This window comes from Mustela lutreola, chromosome 9 (genome assembly GCF_030435805.1).
Source record: "Mustela lutreola isolate mMusLut2 chromosome 9, mMusLut2.pri, whole genome shotgun sequence".
NCBI classification, from domain to species: Eukaryota; Metazoa; Chordata; class Mammalia; order Carnivora; family Mustelidae; genus Mustela; species Mustela lutreola.
Genome location: NC_081298.1, coordinates 20,690,689 through 20,696,227, shown reverse-complemented (window position 1 = coordinate 20,696,227; position 5,539 = coordinate 20,690,689). Strand labels below are relative to the sequence as shown.

Here is a 5,539-nt window from a genome sequence, read left to right as displayed (position 1 = left end):
AGATCCTGGTGGGAGATTCTAGGTGCATTTCATCATTGCCCCCTTGTTCCCACAGAGCATGATCCCACTTAGTTCAGGGTCAGGATGTGTGGGCAGCTGCCAGTCACTGATGGAATGGGTGAGTGGGAGGAGTGGCCGTCCTGTCCCAGGCTTTTGTGCAATGAGAGACACACCCCCTCCATCAAGTTGGAAATAAATGGGGTTCTGAACGTAGAAACCATCCACTGTACCCCCAATTTAATGGGGTGTTAAGTGGGTGCTATTTAGGAAACTGTGGTGTGGTTAAGCCTTCTGGTCCAATATCTTCCACCAGGGCCTTTACCAGCTAGGTGACAAGGTGCTTTATTCTGGCCTCGGAGCCCAGCAGAGCAACTAAGGGCTCATTACCAAGCATGGATGCCTTTTCTCTGACAGACAATAAAGAGTTGGATCCACGTTGCTCGTTAGCTTCTTTGGGGATTTGTTGGACATCTTGCTACTATATGAACAAACAGATGGGCTCTGCTCTTGGCTGCGAGGATGTTTTTCGAAGGAGCAGATCTGATTGCCCATTGTGAAGAGCAAACAACATATCCAAATGGGGCGTGCTGTGTCCAGGGTAGTTAGGGATGAGGTCAGTGGTCCTCAAAGCGTGGTCCCCTGACCAGCAGCATCAGCATCACCTGGGAACTTGTTAGAGATGAGAATTCTTGCCCTTTTTGCTCCCTGAGCATCACCATGGCGGTCGGCAAGAACAAGTGCCTTAAGAAAGGCGGCGAAAAGGGAGGCAAGAAGAAAGTGGTTGATCCATTTTCTAAGAAAGACTGGTATGATGTGAAAGCACCAGCTATGTTCAATATAAGAAATATTGGAAAAACATTAGTCACAAGAACTCAAGGAGCCAAAATTGCATCTAATGGCCTCAAGGTTGTGTTTTTGACAGGAGCCTTGATGATCTGAAGAATGATAAAGCCGAGTTTAGAAAATTCAAACGAATTATCGAGGTTGTTCAGGGCAAAGACTGCCTGACTAATTTCCATGGCATGGATCTTACCCATGGCAAAATGTGCTCCATGGCCAAAAAACAGCAGACCATGATTGAAGCTCATGTTTATGTCAAGACTACTGATGGTTATTTGCTTCATCTGTTTTCTGTTGGTTTTACTAAAAAATGCAATAATCCAATTCAGAAGACCTCTTAAGCTCAGCACGAACAGGTCCACCAAATTCAGAAAAAAGATGATGGAGATCATGACCCAAGAGGCACCGACAAATGACTTGAAGGAAGTGGTCAATAAATTGATTCCAGACAGCATCAGAAAAGGTATAGAAAAAGTTTGTCAGCCCATTTATCCACTCCATGATAGTCTTTGTTAGAAAAGTAAAAATGCTGAAGAAGCCCAAGTTTGAATTGGGAAAGCTCATGGGGCTTCGTGGTGGAGGTGGGAATTCTGGAAAAGCTCCTGGGGATGAGACCAGTGCTAAAGTTGAGCGAGCTGATGGAGATGAGCCACCAGTCCAAGAATCTGTTTAAAATTCAGACATTTGATGGTGACAAATAAAAGAATCTTATTTGTGGTATTTAATTTCTGATGATTCTTTTTAAATAATGTAGGGTTGGTGCATCAGATATTCTGAGCTGTTGGTGATGTGAACTTTTCTGAACTGTTGTATGGATTTTATCCATTCCTCTGCATTACTAAAACCTGCAAAAAGGTAATGATCCATTTTAAGCTGTAGTCATCTGGATGGAAGTATTATAGAGGGTTAATAAAAGGAAATCTTTTTTTTTTTTTTTAAGAAAAAAAAGGGGGGGGAATTCTTGGTCCCCACCCCAAACCTACTGAGTCAAAAACTCTGGGGTGGGGCCCAGAAATCTGTGTTTTAGTGAGTGTCTAGGTAGTGTGGGTGCTTTTTGCAGCTGGAGTGGAGGCAGGCTATCTCTCTCCTCTGCTTTTCCTCTTCCCACCATCCTCTCTTCCTTCCTATCTTCTCCCATCTGACCTCCCCTCTAAACCAACACCTTCTCAGAAGCCCCTAGGGTTCCATTTAAGCATCCCATCTGGGTTGTGAGACTTCATGGACCACAAGGAAGATCAGAGATTATGACCAAGCTCCAGAAAATGGACATGTCCTCCTGGCTGAACGTTGGCAAGGAAGCCAGCACAGATAAACTAGAAAATGCTGTGACGACCATCAGAGGCCCATGACTCCATGTGCTTCTGAAGCAGAAATAAGACCAGGGCAGTTTGGAGTCTGTGTTGTCTTGGAAACAGCCTTAGCTTCATTAGGATGTTTGGAGTAAAATGGCTTAGGCAAAGAACAGCAACCAGAAGAAACTAAGACATAGCCACTGGTGACAACAGAGAAGCCAGAAGCGATAGACTCATTCAGAGAAACACACAAGAACAACAACAAAAAAACACAAGTAGGACAAATCTATTGAAACATATATCAGCACTTTCCAAAGACTCAGATGGATTTCTGCAGAGCTGGGGGCCGATATTCAGTGGATGTTCGAGGAGACAGTGACTCCTGAAGGCTGGAGAGCTAGAGACACTCATGTACAAAAAGATGCTACAGTTGATTCTTTCAACAAACATTTGCCAAGAGCAACTGGGTGGATCAGTCAGTTAAGATCTGCCTTCAGCTCAGGTCACGATCCCAGGGTCCAGGGATCAAGCCCTGCATTGGGCTTCCTGCTCAGTGGGGAGCCTGTTTCTCCCTCTCCTTCTGCGCCGCACCCCCTACTCATTTTCTCTCTCTCAAATAAATGAATAAAATATTTATAAATAAAAACATTTTATAAATAAATAAATTGGTTAGATAGATAGATAGATAAATAAATAACTAAATAAAGACATTTGTCAGGTGCCAACAGGTAAGCACGGTGCATGCTGGATTTTAAGCAGAGAACAAATCTTGTACCTCCCTCTGGTACTGGGGTCCTTTCTGGCAGGCTCTGCAACCAGCTTCTCGGCTGCTTGTGTAGCTGGGTCTGCTCAGAACCCTCAAGATCCCAAGGCATCTCAGGGAAACTAAATTATACATAAGACCCCCCAGCTCTGGACTAAATTGTGTCCCTTCAAAATTCATATGTTGAACCCAAAGAACAAATAATCCAATCAAGAAATGGGCAGAGGACATGAACAGACATTTCTGCATAGAAGACATCCAGATGGCCAACAGACACATGAAAAAGTGCTCCACATCACTCAGCATCAGGAAAATACAAATCAAAACCACAATGAGATACCACCTCACATCAGGCAGAATGGCTAAAATTAACAAGTCAGGAAATGACAGATGCTGGCGAGGATGTGGAGAAAGGGGAACCCTCCTACACTGTTGGTAGGAATGCAAGCTGGTGCAGCCACTCTGGAAAACATCATGGAGGTTCCTCAAAAAGTTGAAAATAGAGCTACCCTATAACCCAGCAATTGCACTACTGGATATTTACCCTAAAGATACAAATGTAGTGATCAGAAGGGGCACATGCACCCGAATGTTTATAGCAGCAATGTCCACAATAGCCAAACTATGGAAAGAACCTAGAAGTCCATCAATAGATGAATGGATAAAGAAGATGTGGTAAATATATATACAAGGAAATACTATGCAGTCATCAAAAGAAATGAAATCTTCCCATCTGTGACAACTTGGATAGAACTAGAGGGTATTATGCTTAGCGAAATAAGTCAATCAGAGAAAGATAATTATTACATGATCTCCCTGATATGAGGAAGTTGAGAGGCAACATGGGGGGTTTGGGGGGTAGGAAAGGAATAAATGAAACAAGATGGGATCAGGAGGGAGACAAACCATAAGAGATTCTTAATCTCACAAAACAAACTGAGGGTTGCCGGGGAGAGGGAGGTAGGAAGAGGGTGGTTGGGTTATGGACATTGGGGAAGGTATATGCTATGGTGCTATGGTGAGTGCTGTGAAGTGTAAATCTGGTCATTCACAGACCTGTACCCCTGGGGCTAATAACACATATGTTAATTTTAAAATTACATTTAAAAAAAGAAAATTTTAAAAAATTCATATGTTGAAACCTGTCCCCCAAGGTGAATGTATTTGGAGTAAGGAAGTAATTAAAGTAAAATGAGGTCATCAGGGTGGAGCCCTGATCCAGTAGGATTAGTGTCCTTACAAGAAAAGACACCAGTGAGCTCTCTCTCTCCACCGTGTGAGGACACAGGGAGAAGTTGGCCATGTGCAAACCAGAAAGAAAGCCCCCACCAGAAACCAGATTGGCTTGCACTTTTTGACTAGGACTTCCCAGCTTCCAGAATTGTGAGAAAATAAATTCTGTTGTGTAAGCCACCCAGCCTCTGGTATTTTGTGATGACGGCCCAGCTGACTTAGACCCCCTCCTCTGACCAGCCACACCAAGCTGTCCTGTTGGCCCATGTGTACTATAGGTTAGCACCAGGAACTGTCCCAGAAGACTGCTAAATTGCAAGCAGGGTCAACGATTCTCTCCCTGTCTTCCATGTTCTCACTAATCCACCTTCCCCCTCCAAATCTGAGCCCAGAGAAGGGAAACTGGGACACCCACCTTAGCCTTTCATCTCCTACTTCACTGTTCTTCTCCTTCCTCAACCTCCAGAAGTCAAGAAGGTTGACAGGCTTGTCTTTTGTGGCTCCTAATTACATCTTTCTTCCTGATGCCAGCTAAGCCTTAATGGTTTACAGAGGTACCTATTCCACATCCCTGAAAAATTCAACTAGGACAGATTCTCCAAGTTTTCTTACTCATAAAGGAATTTGGAGAACTTGTCTTGCAAGGCTGTGATCCTGTTGTATAATCCCATTTTTGAATGGCAAGAGCTGGTGCTGTGGTCTCTCTTGGCATTCTTTCTGGAACTGAATCGAATCTCTGCCTGGCCCAAAAGATATCTAGGATGTAATGGAGAAAAGGTTATGGCTAGGAAAGACAAAAGAGAAAAGCAAATCAAAATAAAAAGAAGATTACCTCATTTTAAGAATATATATGTATACATTTTTAACAAAAACATGACATCGTGTTTTATATACTTCTGTGCTCCTAGCTTGATTCATCTAAAAGTATGTGCTTGCCTTTCATATTGGCACATAGAACTCTCTCTCATTCTGTCTCTACCTCCATGGTCCTGGCCACAGACCTGCCTCCCCTAGGCCACTGCCTCAGTCTCCTACCTGGCCACCCTGCTCTCACTCTTGTCTGGCCATGGTCTGCTCTCCAAACAGAAAAGAAGTTCTCTTAAAAAAAAAAAAAAAAAAAAACAATAAGACAAAGCTCCCCCTAAGAACAACTGGAAAAGGGAGATAAAATATTAAAGAAAAAAAAAACTATTTTTAAAGACATCCAAGAGCTTTGGAGTCCAAAAGCACTAGAGGGGTTGAGTGGTGGTGATGGGGAGAACTGTGTGCCTCCCCCTTTTCTTGCTGGGACCACTGTCAGCCTCACATGGGCTGGAGGCTGCAGATCTGGGTTTGACTCCTGGTAGGAGCCCAAACATGTTACATTCTACCTGTGGCTCATGTTATATTTCTTTTCTTTTTTTTAAAGATT

The 5,539-nt window shown here is 43.4% G+C and overlaps 1 pseudogene; it reads left to right on the top strand.

The window, feature by feature from the left end:
• The first annotated feature begins 717 nt into the window (after window positions 1–717).
• LOC131807894 (small ribosomal subunit protein eS1-like) lies at window positions 718–1,513 on the top strand (annotated as a pseudogene).
• The last annotated feature ends 4,026 nt before the right edge of the window (window positions 1,514–5,539 follow it).